Source organism: Oncorhynchus masou, chromosome 27 (assembly GCF_036934945.1).
Source record: "Oncorhynchus masou masou isolate Uvic2021 chromosome 27, UVic_Omas_1.1, whole genome shotgun sequence".
NCBI classification, from domain to species: domain Eukaryota; kingdom Metazoa; phylum Chordata; class Actinopteri; order Salmoniformes; family Salmonidae; genus Oncorhynchus; species Oncorhynchus masou.
In genome coordinates, this window is record NC_088238.1 from 41,542,801 (window position 1) to 41,559,230 (window position 16,430).

Consider the following 16,430-nt stretch of genomic DNA (forward strand, 5'->3'; position numbering starts at 1 on the left):
ATTAAGACTGTTTCAGGCCCTTTTTATTTAACCTTTATTTAACTAGGCAAGTCAGTTAAGAACAAATTCTTATTTTGAATGATGGCCTAGGAACAGTGGGTTAACTGCCTTGTTCAGGGGCGGAACGACAGATTTGTACCTTGTCAGCTGGGGGATTCGAACGTGCAACCTTTCAGTTACTAGCCCAATGCTCTAACCACTAGGCTTCCTTGCCCGCCCTCTGTGCCCCAGTGTAGTAGTTTACCAGGATCACAAGGCAGGTTCTCTGTCCTTCTCCAAAATGCATCCTTCTATGACCTCCTCCACAGTCCAGACAAATTCACTCAGCCCCTCTATCCTGCGTTTGGGCGGTATTGGTACGATACTGAGATGTGTAAGCCTTGGTTGAGGTGATGGCCTACGTACACTATATATGCAGAAGTATGTGGACACCCCTTCAAATGAGTGGATTTGGCTATTTCAGCCACACCCATTGCTGACAGGTGTATAAAATCGAGCACACAGCCATGCAATCTCCATAGACAAATATTGGCAGTAGAATGGCCTTACTGAAGAGCTCAGTGACTTTCAGCATGGCACTGTCATAGGGATGCCATCTTTCCAACAAGTCAGGTCATCAAATTTCTACTCTGCTACAGCGTCCCCAGTCAACGGTAAGTGCTGTTATTGTGAAGAAGAAACATCTAGGAGCAACAACAGCTCAGCCGCGAGGTGGTAGGCCACACAAGCTCACAGAACAGGACTGCCGAATGTTGACGAGCGTAACTGTCCTCAGTTGCAACACTCACTACCGTGTTCCAAACTGCCTCTGGAAGCAACGTCAGCTTCCAGAGGTATGAAATGGGTTTCCATGGACGAACATACACGCACAAGCCTAAGATCACCATGCGCAATGCCAAGCGTCGGCTGGAGTGGTGTTAAGCTCGATGCTATTAGACTCTGGGGCAGTGGAAAGGTGTTCTCTGGAGTGATGAATCACTCTTCCCCATCTGGCAGTCCGACGTCCGAATCTGTGTTCGCCGGATATTAGGAGAATGCTACCTGTCCAAATGCATAGTGCCAACTGTACAGTTTGGTTTAGGAGGAATAATGTTCTGGGGCTGTTTTTCATTGTTCAGGCTAGGCCCCTTTAGTTCCGGTGAAGGGAAATCTTAACGCTACAGCATACAATGACATTCTAGATGATTCTGCCTTTCCAACTTTGTGGCAAAAGTTTGGGGAAGGCCCTTTCCTGTTTTAGCATGACAATGCCCCCGTGCGCATAGCGAGGTCCATACAAAATGGTTTGTCGAGATCGGTGTGGAAGACTGGCCTGCACAGACTGCACAACTTTGGGGTGAATTGGAACGCTGACTGCAACTCGGGCCTAATCGCCCAACATCACTACCTGACCTCAGTAATGCTCTTGTGGCTTGATGCTGCAGGGACTTGCTTCCAATCTTCCAACATTTAGTGGAAAGCCTTCCCAGAAGAGTGGAGTCTGTTTAGGCAGCAAAGGAGGGACCAACTCCATATTAATGCCCATGGTTTTGGAATGAGAGGTTCAACGGGCAGGTGTCCACATGCTTTTGGTCATGTAGTGTGTGATGCTTTAACATTTTTCTGTGCATTTGTTTTTCACAATGATTGGATCATAAAACTGTCCACTTGATGGTGCTGTTTGCCAAACAGTAAACAGCATTGCTAATCTACTCAGTAACTTGCTTCATTTTCCTAGAAAATCTTTAAATAATGATGTATAGTGTTTAAGATCCACTATCTAGAGTGTAGAATAGATTAAAGTAATGCTACTGTTTAGGGGGTTTATAAAGGTTTTAAAATAGTTTAAATCTGTTCTTGCGCTCTCTCTCTCCCTCCTTCCCTATATCCCACCCCTTAGGCAGATCCCTCCCATAGTCCTCTGTGTCTGTCTGTTTGTCTCTCTCTTTTTCTCTCTCCCCCTCCAACTTCTATCCCTTCCTCCTTCCCCTCTAACTCCACCCCTCCCACACTCTCGTCTGAGGAAACGAAACTGATCGGAGTCTATGGCCTTTTCTCATTTGGGCATAGAAATAGTACACACAGAACAGATCTACGGCTTCTTGGACTTGCTTTCAATGAGCATGACTGATCTATAACACATATTTCGTTGGGTCGGAGGAAGAGAGAGGAAAAAGAGGGACAAATAAAGTTACAGTGTTGAACGTAACAGGGTTGAACGTAACAGGGTTGAACGTAACAGGGTTGAACGTAACAGGGTTGAACGTAACAGGGTTGAACGTAACAGGGTTGACCGTAACAGGGTTGACGACTTCATGTTAAATCAGCCATAAATCCCTCGGAGACGGGGGGATGGAATGTTGTTGTGTGCAACAGGGAAGGGCAATTGAATATAAGCTTCACAAAAAATATATGTAAAAAATTGAAATATTTGTCTTTCTATGGGTAACAGGGTTGACAAGTGCTCAGTTTTCCACCACTAAACACCAGAAAATGTCTCACTTGCTTTTACACTGTGATTTGACTATTCAATATCTCTTTAAAATATATAAATCTCTTTTCAAAGGAATAGTTTCACCATGTTAAAATGAGAGTTTAGTTCACATAACAGGGTTGACCTTAAAATAAGGGACAGGTTTAACTAATAACATGAAATGTATAATTATCTTCATAAATTACTTTGTCAAAGCAACAAAATAACTTTACAATGATGGTGAAAATGATGGGTTTAAGTAGGTTCAAATCTTCCTGGAAGTCACAGAGGATGCACAGAGGGACATGTAAAAATGCAGAATTTTTGCACTTTAGCATGTCTTTATTCATATTAAAGGGTACTCCATTTAATATAACATGCTTTTAAAATTCAATATTTGTGCGATATTTCTACTTCTAATATCGAAAAGCACTCATTTTGTGGAACGACTCAGTTACTGCATCGAGGGCTGCTGGGATCAGGATGAAAAGAAGGCTGTCGACAGCAACCCTCAGTGTAGTCAGACATTCACTCCGAGGCCTGCTCTGAGGAAACATAACATGTTGGCTGAGGTGGTGCAGAAACTGAAGAAGACAGGACTCCAGGCTGCTCGTGTCATGCTGGACCTGGAGATGTAACCTGTGATTTCTGCACTGGGACCAGAAAGCAGAAAGCTCTCATGTCCTGTCTGGTGTCTGTCTGCGAGACTTGCCTCCAACCTCACTAGGAAATTCCTGGATTTAAGAGAGCATGAGCTGGTCAAAGCCTCCACATATCTGCAGGAGCAGATCTGCTCTAGTCATGACAAACTGCCGGAGGTTTACATGCATACTAAGGAACAATATATCTTTTATCTGTGTGTTATTTTATTTGAACATGGATTTCCAGTGTCTTTTTGCAATGGAGTCCTGCATCTGACAATTACACAAAAATGCTATGGATGAACATAAAGGCTGTGATGCAGTGTCAGCTGCAGCATAGAGGACTGAGGTAAAACAAGTCAAACTAAAAGTTCATCTCTCTGCGCACCGAACCCGTTAGCGGGATTAAATTCAACAACATACGGTGATCGCTACATACAGTGGGGCAAAAAAGTGTTTAGTCAGCCACCAATTGTGCAAGTTCTCCCACTTAAAAAGATGAGGCCTGTTAATTTCATCATAGGAACACTTCAACTATGACAGACAAAAAGAGAAAAAAAAATCCAGAAAATCAGGAGGATTTTTAATGAATTTATTTACAAATTATGGTGGAAAATAAGTACTTGGTCAATAACAAAAGTTTATCTCAATACTTTGTTATATACCCTTTGTTGGAAATGACAGAGGTCAAATGTTTTCTGTAAGTCTTCACAAGGTTTTCACACACTGTTGCTGGTATTTTGGCCCATTCCTCCATGCAGATCTCCTCTAGAGCAGTGATGTTTTGGGGCTGTTGCTGGGCAACATGGACTTTCAACTCCCTCCAAAGATTTTCTATGGGGTTGAGATCTGGAGACTGGCTAGGCTACTCCAGGACCTTGAAATGCTTCTTACGAAACCACTCCTTCGTTGCCCGGGCGGTGTGTTTGGGATCATTGTCATGCTGAAAGACCCAGCCACATTTCATCTTCAATGCCCTTGCTGATGGAAGGAGGTTTTCACTCAATCTCACGATATATGGCCCCATTCATTCTTTCCTTTACACGGATCAGTCGTCCTGGTCCCTTTGCAGAAAAACAGCCCCAAAGCATGATGTTTCCACCCCCATGCTTCACAGTAGGTATGGTGTTCTTTGGATGCAACTCAGCATTCTTTGTCCTCCAAACACGACGAGTTGAGTTTTTAACCAAAAAGTTATATTTTGGTTTCATATGACATTCTCCCAATCTTCTTCTGGATCTTCCAAATGCTCTCTAGCAAACTTCAGACGGGCCTGGACATGTACTGGCATAAGTAGGGGGACATGTCGGGCACTGCAGGATTTGAGTCCCTGGCGGTGTAGTGTGTTACTGATGGAAGGCTTTTACTTTGGTCCCAGCTCTCTGCAGGTCATTCACTAGGTCCCCCCGTGTGGGATCTTTGCTGACCGGTCTTGTGATAATTTTGACCCCGCGGGGTGAGATCTTGCGTGGAGCCCCAGATTGAGGGAGATTATCAGTGGTCTTGTATGTCTTCCATTTCCTAATAATTGCTCCCACAGTTGATTTCTTCAAGCCAAGCTGCTTGCCTATTGCAGATTCAGTCTTCCCAGCCAATTTTGTTTCTGCTGTCCTTTGACAGCTCTTTGGTCTTGGCCATAGTGGAGTTAGGAGTGTGACTGTTTGAGGTTGTGGACAGGTGTCCTTTTATACTGATAACAAGTTCAAACAGGTGCCATTAATACAGGTAACGAGTGGAGGACAGAGGAGCCTCTTAAAGAAGAAGTTACAGGACTGTGAGAGCCAGAAATCTTGCTTGTTTGTAGGTGACCAAATACTTATTTTCCACCATAATTTGCAAATAAATTCATTAAAAAATCCTACAATGTGATTTTCTGGAGAAAAAACATTCTCATTTTGTCTGTCATTGAAGTGTACCTATGATGAAAATTACAGGCCTCATCTTTTTAAGTGGGAGAACTTGCACAATTGGTGGCTGACTAAATACTTTTTTTGCCCCACTGTAAATAGTCATATTAAACATTCATGAAAATACAAGTGTCTCACATGGGTTGCAAGCCTAGAATCTTGCTAATCCAACTGCATTGTCAGATTTAAAAAAGGATTTACTGCTAAAAAATATGATGCGACTATCTAAGAAGAAAGCCCCATAAAAAATATATTTCAACCAGCACAGGCGTAACATCACAAATTGCAATAAAATAAATAATTTACCTTTTGAGGATCTTCCTCTGTTTGCAATCCCAATGCTCATTGTTACACAATGGTCTTTTGTTTGATAAAATAAATTTTTATAGCCTAACACGAAACATTTTGTGAACTGATTGTGTCGTGAATTCCGTCGACACATTCGATGTAAATACACACACTAAATGTGACTTTTCCAGTCATGTTTGGTTTCATTGCAATCAACTGGTTTGTTTGTAACACAACCAAACCTGATGGGTCATTTTGTGGGACGTATTGACTGAAAAAAAAAAGATTTGAAGACAAGGAATGACATCATTCTGCACCAATGATATGACCGCTGTTTTGTTGATTGACTGTATTTTAACCCAATGACCACTGATCGTCTTGATATCTAGCTCTGTAGATAGCCAATGAGCTGAGGTAAACGGCAATATGTAATGTTTGTGTTGGAAGACCAACCCATGTAGTAAACTCCGGCGTAAAGAGGGTCATTCGCCATTGAAGATTCATACTGGAAGGAGCAGCGCATGTTACGCACAGCATTGTTTTGGTAAAGCGCATCTTCAGCTGTTTATATATCAATCAGTATGGCGACTAAGTCAGGGAAAGCTAAATCTAAGTCTAGATATACAGATGTACACACAATTTTAGAATAAATTGATCGGGAAAGTGAGACAGAGATTGTTGGTGGACGATTAACTTAGCGATTCCCAAATGGAGGAATATTCTTTGAATGGAGAGGACATCGTTTTGGACTGGTAAGTTCTTCTCATGCTAATGCCGTTGTTTGAAATTAATAATATAAAATATTATTATTTGTGATTTTTTTATTTTTTATTTTACTAGCAATATATAAAAATGTAATGCAATGAAATGTGAGATGCGTGTGTCTACCTCCCCACCCAAACCCCACATGAAATAGCCTATTTGAGGCTGTTGAGGGGAGGGCAGGCCCACAACAATGGCCAAAGTGAAATGGAGACAGTAGATACAGCTGGTCTGTTGTAATATAATAAAGACAGATCTAGCTGGTCTGTCATAATATAATAGAGACTGTAGATCTAGCTGAAATATCATAATATAAAATATACAGATCTAGCTGGTCTGTCATAATATAAATGAGACAGTAGATCTAGTAGGTCTATAATAATATATTTAACCTTATGTTCCCTGTACTCATATATTCATATATATATATCTGTTTATTATACCTGTTGAGACAGGGCTCATATGTGAAACTATTCTAACTGAACATTTTCTTTCACAGTGACACTGACTCTGAATGGGAGCACCCAGTGCCAAGGTGTCCATTCCCCACTGAAGCTGGTTCATCCAGCTCCTGCCACAAGTGGTGTTCATCTGCCCAAATGTATTTCTGCAGGCATGGATGTGCCTCAGGGCCAAAAGGGCACAGCATGAAGTCCCCATCACCTACACCATATGCTTGGTGACCCTCTGCTTTACAGCAGAAAGAGACTGCTATGGCACCTGGCATCAGCAGCACAATATTGTGTAGAGGACTGAGGGTCTTCCAAATGTTGAAAGTGTTATTTTGTATATATATATTTTTTTCGTGTTTTTTCTCCATTTTTTGGGGGTGTGTGTTAGAATACCATTTTGGTATTTTGTATATAGTTATTCCATTCAAAATGTATAAATTCACCAATTTGGCCACTTGGGTACATTTGGGCTACTTGTGTGGGACACCTGGGTGACTTCATGATAAATGTCATGTAGCACACTCATTTTGGAAGTTATCATTCTGAAGACTTTGCACAGGTACTGTTGCCCTCTTATGTTTTTCACTGAAATTGTCCCCATCATCCTATCTGAATGTTTGTTTTGTCTTGTTCATTTTAAAGATGATGATACAACAATAAAAATGAAAAACTTATGTTTTTGTCATTGTATTATCTAAACCAGATCTATTGTGTTATATTCTCCTACATTCAATTCACATTTATACAATCTTCAGTGTTTTCTTTCAAATGAAACCAAGAATTTGCATATCCTTGGTCCTGGGCCTGAGCTACAGGCAGTTAGATTTGGGTATGTCTTCAGGCGGAAATTGAAAAAAGTAGGGGGGTAGCTGTAAGAGGTGCTTCGGAACCTTGGTGAGTATTTTTTTTAAACCTCCCGCTTTGGGTGGGATGTTTCAATGTGCATAATCGATGAGCATAATTACAGTTTTACCTCAATTAGTCACAAAATCCCTAGTTTGATAGCGACTGTTTTTCTGGAAGATTTGCTGCGCCACTTCAAATCCATTTGAATACAACCTTACCATGAAATGCATAGATAATAAACAGCCAGTAGCAGCAGTGTAAAAACAAGGGGGGATCAATGTAATTGATCCGGCAGTCTTATGGCTTGGGGGTAGAAGCTGTTGAGGAGCCTTTGGACCTAGACTTGGCGCTCCGGTACCGAGTCTTTGACAATTTTTTGGGGGCCTTCCTCTGACACCACCTAGTATATATGTCCTGAATGGCAGGAAGCTTGGCCAAAGTGATGTACTGGGTGGTACGCACTACCCTCTGTAGTGCCTTACGGTCAGATGCCGAGCAGTTGCCATAACAGGCGTTGATGCAACCGGTCAGGACGCTCTCGATGGTGCAACTGTAGATTTTTTTTGAGGATCTGGGGACCCATGCCAAATCTTTTCAGTCTCCTGAGGGGAAAAAGGTGTTGTCGTGCCCTTTTTACGATGTCTTGGTGTGTTTGGTCCATTATAGTTTGATGGTGATGTGGACACCAAGGAACTTGAAACTCTCAAGATTGAACAATTTGGCCTGAATGCCAATCGTCACATCTGGAGGAAACCTGGCACCATCCCTACGGTGGAGCATGGTGGTGGCAGCAGCATGCTCTGGGGATGTTTTTCAGCGGCAGGGATTGGGAGACTAGACAGGATTGAGGGAAAGATTAACGGAGTAAAGTACAGAGATCCTTGATTTAAAACACCTTCTCCAGAGCACTCAGGACCTCAGACTGTGGCGAAGGTTCACCTTCCAACAGGACAACGACCCAAACCATCAGCCAATACAACGCAGGAGTGGCTTCGGGAAGGTGTGGCCCAGCCAGAGCCCGGACTTGAACCCAGTCAAACATCTCTGGAGATAGCTGATAGGAGCTGTGCCGCAACGCTCCCCATCCAAACTGACAGAGCTTGAAAGGATCTTCTGAGAAGAATGGGAGAAACTCACCAAATACAGGCTAAGCTTATAGCATCATACCCAAGAAGACTCGCTGACGAAGGTGCTTCAACAAAGTGCAGAGTAAAAGGTCTGAATACTTATGTAAATGTGATGTTTCAGTTTGTTTTATAATACATTTCTAAAAACCTGTTTTTGCTCTGTCATTATGGGTTATTGTGTGTGTATTGATGAGGGGCAAAAAAAACTTTACAGTACATTTTAGAATGAGGCTGTAACGTAACAAAATGTGGAAAAAGTCAAGGGGTCTGAATTTCCCAATGCACTGTACATCAACAACAATGCATGCATTTGTTTGTTACAAAGACAAAACATGTTCTGCTGTAAATAATATATTGATATGCTTATAAGGACAGTGTGCCTACACTTTACCTAACAAATGAAACAGGTTGTGTGGAGAGTACAACTTCAGCTATCTAACCAAAACTAGAATGGCATTTATTTTCAGTTGAAGTGAGAAGTTTACATCCACCTTAGCCAAATGCATTTAAACTCAGTTTTTCACAATTCTTGACGTTTAATCCTAGTAAAAATTCCCTGGCTTATGTCAGTTAGGTTCACAACCTTATTTTAAGATTGTGAAATATCAGAATAATAGTGGAGAGATTGATGTCGTTCAGCTTTTATTTCTTTCATCACATTCCCAGTGGGTCAGAAGTATACATATACTCAATTAGTATTTGGTATCATTGCCTTTACATTTTTTAACCTCTTGAAACTCCCCATCCCGGATCCGGGATTGTGACTAAGCCTCATTAGCATAACGCAACGTTAACGATTTCTGAAAATCGCAAATAAAATTAAAATAATGCGTTTGCTCTCAAGCTTAGCCTTTTCTTAACAACACTGTCATCTCAGATTTTCAAAATATGCTTTTGAACCATAGAAATTGACTAATTTGTGTAAGAGTATGCAAAGCTAGCATAGCATTTTGTGTAGCATGTAGCACGCAACATTTTCACAAAAGCCAGATAACCAAATAAATAAATTCATTTACCTTTGAAGAGCTTCTGATGTTTTCAATGAGGAGACTCCCAGCCACATACCAAATGCGCAGTGTTTCCTGAAAGCGTCTGTGTGTAGGAGAAATCGTTCCGTTTTCTACATTGCGCCTGGCTACCGAAACGAACCGAAAATGCAGTCACCTACAACGTGAAAATTTTTCCGGATTTAACTACATAATATCGACCGAAACATGGCAAACGTTGTTTGGAATCAATCCTCAAGGTGTTTTTTCACATATCTCTTCATTGACATGCAGTTCGTGGAAGCTTGCTTCTCTCTCTGTGCCCCATGGAAAAATACTGGCAGGTGACTTTTGCGCACCAATTTCGGGGCAGGACACCGGGCGGACACGTGGTAAATGTGGTCTCTTATGGTCAATCTTCCAACGATCTGCCTACAAATACGTCACAATGCTGCAGACACCTTGGGGAAACGACAGAAAGGGCAGACTCATTCCTCTTGCGTTCACAGCCATATAAGGAGATCATGAAAGACAGAGCCTCAAAAATCCTTGTCATTTCCTGGATGCCAAAGGGCACGCACAGAGAAGATATTTGTATTTCTGGACACGTCAGAGTGTTTTCTTTCGAACAGTAGCAATTATATGCATAGTCGAGCATCTTTTTGTGACAAAATATCTTGTTTAAAACGGGAACGTTTTTCTTCCAAAAATGAAATAGCGCCACCATAAGTGTAAGAGGTTAACTTGGGTCAAATGTTTCAGGTAGCCTTCCACAAGCTTCCCACAATAGATTTGGTGAATTTTAGCCTATTCCTCCTGACAGAGCTGGTATAACTGAGTCAGGTTTGTAGGCCTCCTTGCTCGCACACCGCTTTTTCAGTTCTGCCCACAAACTTTATATAGGATTGAGGTCAATGCTTTGTGATGGCCACTCCAATACCTTGACTTTGTTGTCCTTAAGTCATTTTGCCACAACTATGGAAGTATGCTTGGGGTCATTGTCCATTTTGAAAGCAACCAAGCTTTAAGTTCCTGACTGATGTCTTGATGTTGCTTCAATATACCCATGTAATTTTCCCCCTCATGATGCCATCTATTTTGTGAATTTAACCAGTTCCTCCTGCAGCAAAGCACCCCCACAACATGATGCTGCCACCCCCATGCTTCCCGGTTGGGTTGATGTTCTTCGGCTTACAAGCCTCCCCCTTTTTCCTCCAAACATAAAGATGGTCATTATGGCCAAACAATTCTATTTTTGTTTCATCAGACCAGAGAACATTTCTCCAAAAGTACAATCTTTGTCCCCATGTGCAGTGGCAAACTGTACTCTGGCTTTTTTATGGCGGTTTTGGAGCAGTGGCTTCTTCCTTGCTGAGCGGCCTTTCAGCTTATGTCGATATAGGACTCGTTTTACTGTGGATATAGTTACTTTTGTGCCTGTTTCCTCCAGCATCTTCGCAATGTCCTTTGCTGCTGTTCTGGGATTGATTTGCACTTTTCGCACCAAAGTATGTTAATGTCTAGGAACGCCTCTCCTTCCTCATGAGGCCATCTATTTTGTGAAGTGCACTAATCCATCCTGCAGTAAAGCACCCCCACAACATGATGCTGCCACCCCCATGCTTCACGGTTGGGATGGTGTTCTTCGGCTTGTCCTCCCACTTTTTCCTCCAAACATAATGATGGTTATTATGGCCAAACAGTTCTGTTTTTGTTTCATTAGACCTGAGGACATTTCTCCAAAAAGTACAATCATTGTCTCCATGTGCAGTTGCAAACTGTAGTCTGGCTTTTTTTATGGCAGTTTTGGAGCTTCCTTGCTGAGTGGCCTTTCAGGTTATGTCGATATAGGACTCCTTTTACTGTGGATATAGATACTTTTGTACCTGTTTCCTCCAGCATCTTCACAAGGTCCTTTGCTGTTGTTCTGGGATTGATTTGCACTTTTCGCAACAAGGTATGTTCATCTCTAGGAGACGGAACGCCTCTCCTACCTGACCGGCATGACGGCTGTGTGGTCCCATGGTGTTTTATACTTGCAAACTATTGATTGTACAGATGAACGTGGTACGTTCAGGCATTTGGAAATTGCTCCCAAGGATGAACCAGATTTGTGGAGGTCTACAAAAATAATTCTGAGGTCTTGGCTGATTTCCTTTGATTTTCCCATCATGTCAAGCAAAGAGGTGCCGAGTTTGAAGGTAGGCCTTAAAATACATCCACAGGTACACCTCCAATTGACTCAACTGATGTCAATTAGCCTATCAGAAGCTTCTAAAGCCATGACATAATTTTCTGGAATTTTCCAAGCTGTTTAAAGGCACAGTCAACTTAGTGTATGTTAACTTCTGACCCGCAGGAATTGTGATACAGTGAATTTTAAGTGAAATAATCTGTGTGTAAGAAATTTTTGGAAAAATTGCTTGTTTTATGCACAAAGTAGATGTCCTAACCGAGTTGCCAAAACTATAGTTTGTTAACAAGAAATTTGTGGAGTGGTTGAAAAACTAGTTTTAATGACTCCAACCTAAGTGTATGTAAACTTCCGACTTCAACTGTATATTTGTCTATTTGCCCAAATCTAAGGATTTGGCTAATCACACACTGACATGCACAGCTCTCTGGGTGAGGTTCTGTCTTCAAGTGTCCATTGGGTGATGAAGTACCATCTATGTAATGTGTTGCAGGTTATGAACAGGTACAGTCCTGTGGCAGAAGGGTGGAGTGCATGTGTGAGATGCAGGAGGATGGCACTCTTGTCATAACCCTCTGTAGGCCTCAATTATAAACCTAGCTCGAGAAATAACGTCATCTCGTTTGGAAGCTAATTCTATGCTTTACAGATTGACCGGCTCCAGATTGGATTCAGACCAGTTACGCCTTTACACTATGCAAGCAACTGTGTGACATGTTTTGCTATGGCCCTGAGTTGGTTTGGGTTTGTTGTACACTGTTGTAGTCAGACATCCACGTTTACACACCCTATATTGCTCATCTCATATGTATATACTGTACTCGATACCATCTACTGCATCTTGCCTATGCCGTTCTGTACCATCACTCATTCATATACATTTATGTACATATTGAGGGTAGGCAACAACATCTCCACCCCGCTGATCCTCAACACTGGGGCCCCACAAGGGTGCGTTCTGAGCCCTCTCCTGTACTCCCTGTTCACCCACGACTGCGTGGCCACGCACGCCTCCAACTCAATCATCAAGTTTGCGGACGACACAACAGTGGTAGGCTTGATTACCAACAACGACGAGACGGCCTACAGGGAGGAGGTGAGGGCCCTCGGAGTGTGGTGTCAGGAAAATAACCTCACACTCAACGTCAACAAAACTAAGGAGATGATTGTGGACTTCAGGAAACAGCAGAGGGAACACCCCCCTATCCACATCGATGGAACAGTAGTGGAGAGGGTAGTGAGTTTTAAGTTCCTCGGCATACACATCACAGACAAACTGAATTGGTCCACCCACACAGACAGCATTGTGAAGAAGGCGCAGCAGCGCCTCTTCAACCTCAGGAGGCTGAAGAAATTCGGCTTGTCACCAAAAGCACTCACAAACTTCTACAGATGCACAATCGAGGGCATCCTGGCGGGCTGTATCACCGCCTGGTACGGCAACTGCCTCGCCCACAACCGTAAGGCTCTCCAGAGGGTAGTGAGGTCTGCACAACACATCACCGGGGGCAAACTACCTGCCCTCCAGGACACCTACACCACCCGATGTTACAGAAAGGCCATAAAGATCATCAAGGACAACAACCACCCGAGCCACTGCCTGTTCACCCCGCTACCATCCAGAAGGCAACGTCAGTACAGGTGCATCAAAGCTGGGACCGAGAGACTGAAAAACAGCTTCTATCTCAAGGCCATCAGACTGTTAAACAGCAACCACTAACATTGAGTGGCTGCTGCCAACACACTGACTCAACTCCAGCCACTTTAATAATGGGAATTGATGGGAAACTATGTAAAATATATCACTAGCAACTTTAAACAATGCTACCTAATATATTGTTTACATACCCTACATTATTCATCTCTTATATATACGTATATACTGTACTCTATATCATCTACTGCATCTTTATGTTATACATGTATCACTAGCCACTTTAACTATGCCACTTTGTTTACATACTCATCTCATATGTATATACTGTACTCGATACCATCTACTGTATCTTGCCTATGCTGCTCTGTACCATCACTCATTCATATATATTTATGTACATATTCTTTATCCCCTTACACTTGTGTGTATAAGACAGTAGTTTTGGAATTGTTAGTTAGATTACTTGTTGGTTATTACTGCATTGTCGGAACTAGAAGCACAAGCATTTCGCTACACTCGCATTAACATCTGCTAACCATGTGTATGTGACAAATAAAATTTGATTTGATTTGATATTCTTCATCCCTTTACACTTGTGTGTTTTAGGTAGTTGTTGTGAAATTGTTCGGTTAGATTACTCGTTGGTTATTACTGCATTGTCGGAACTAGAAGCACAAGCATTTCGCTACACTCGCATTAACATCTGCTAACCATGTGTATGTGACAAATAAGATTTGATTTGAGGTAGTACCGCCATAGCTGCGTACAATATTTTTTTGTGCCCTAGACATGGTTTCCACCTCGCGGAGGCTACTGTGGCTTTCGTCTAAATTACTCCAATGTATCGTGGAATGGAAATATGATGACATTGCTAAAGTAGGAAAATTAATCTTTCTAATTTACTTTAGAAAGATGGCAATGTTTCCATTACTGTTACTAGCAAAAGTTCTCCAAAATAGCTAGCAATGCCAACGTTAATTAGCTAAAATACTGTCCCCTCAATCTTACTTAGCTGGCTAAATGTATACTGCATCTAAAGTCAATCTGGTGACATCACAATCATGACCAAATGTTTTCCTTCTACTTATCTACCTTCTTTTTAAATGTTATGTTTCCAAGCCGAATCGGAGTCTTGTTGATGGAGGCTAACATTAGTCAGCTAGCTATCTAGTAAGGTAGCTAACATCAGCTATGCTAGCGATGATAATGATGATCAAAATATAGATAACCAGATACATATCCATATCGTCTAGCTACCGGTATACTCACCACCATTGGGCAACCAACTAACTTGAACCACCTATTCCACATGGTAGGATACTTCGGCAGAACATGCAAAGCATAGTAAGCTGTGCATCCTGCTGGAAGCATGCATTGTCGAGCCGGAGCCGGAGGCATGGTCAATCCGTATAGGGCTTTTCAGTCTCAAACGGACGTTATCCTTTGAACGTGTTGGGTGCGATAAAACAACTTAGCTTGATTCAATGAAGGGAAGTGCTGGGCGATTTGCACTTTGAGCTTGGCAAAAGGGGGCATGAATTGTTGACATTGTAATCCAAACCTTCAGTCACTCTGTTTTTAGATGAGACTGACTTTATGAACAAAATGATCCTATTTACAGTTTTGACACTAGAATAAATGTTTCTGACTCATATCGATGCCGTTTACAAAGGGATTAGTTGTTTTTTAGGGGCAGTCACTCTTTAGGTTGCACAACCACTACACCCATAGGCTTATCACCCCCTTGAGAGGAGCTTTGACTAAAACACCTTACTTCCCGTTCCCCCATTCAAACTGTTAGATTCTGGGTGAAGCTTGGAACATTGTTATACACAGAAGCATAAAGGAGTGAAAGAGACTAGTGTTTACAACAGAAGTAAATTGTAGGAGACAGGTGGCTTTGGAATGTTTATTTTTTTCTTTATTCAACTAGGCAATTCAGTTAAGAACACATTTTTATTTTCAATGACGGCCTAGGAACAGTGGGTTAACTGCCTTGTTCAAGGGCAGAACAACAGATTTTTACCTTGATTTTTCCAATGCTCTAACCACTAGGCTACCTGCCGCCCCGTGTTGAGTGCGCGGGAGGAAGTCACAGGATTGCTATTGGGGAAGCGGATGGACATCTGTGAATTAGGTGGAGGGAGAAAGGGAGAAATTATGGTTTATTACACCTTCCATGTCGAACCATAAGATGTAAGGATTGGAGAGAAGGAGAAGTGCCTAAATTGGAGTATATATACTTCTGGTGGTGGAAACATGTTTTTGTCTGAATCCAGCTGTATCAACCCTTTGGGAAGAATTAAACTTGGTTAAAGCTTCTCTAGTGTCCGTGAGTTATTTACTCTGAAAATTAGAAACCAAGCACAAAGCTCAATTCCTCTAGGAGACAGATGTACACTCTATCCTAATAAATCCACTTCTCGCAACCTTCACTGGCTGCACCTCTCCTAGATTACTTTACACCCACCCTGATTCCTCAAACCAATCAGACAAAACTCCATGATTTGACTTTTTCATTGATTTGCACTCCAATCAGCAAAGAATCCTCGTGGGCACGTTGTGGATTTCCATTTCCCGACTCCTTTTCCATTCTTCAGACACTGCCTCTTCCTCACTCCCTCCATGTCACTATTAACAGGAGAGAAAAAAGGTCCTCAGTTCTGTACCCTGGTCAATCAGGAGATGTTGGCCTATTTTCAAGAGTCGCATGTTTGTGTTTTGTGTTTTTTCCTCCTCCTTGCCATAACTCGACCTAACGCCTTGTTACTAAATTTGACTGTTGCTGTCAAATAAGCTTATTGTAGTACTTTAGATACGAAAATATGGTGTATAAAGAGAAAGATGTCAAAATGGCTTCTTTGCCCCACACCAGACTCAATCTTTTCAGTTCAATTAAGTAGCTAACCTCTCAGCGGGGCTCACTTGAAGTGTCAGGTTTTGGACCCTAGATTTGCATAGGGAGTGACGTGTCACATTTTCTGGCCTATCCAGACAAACAAGCGATTCCCTGTGTCTGTGAAACTCTAATTCTAAATTCTGCCCTATGATTCAATCTTTGGAGAATTAGATAAGGTGTTTTAAAATAGTTTAAATCTCTTGCTGTGCCTTAATTACT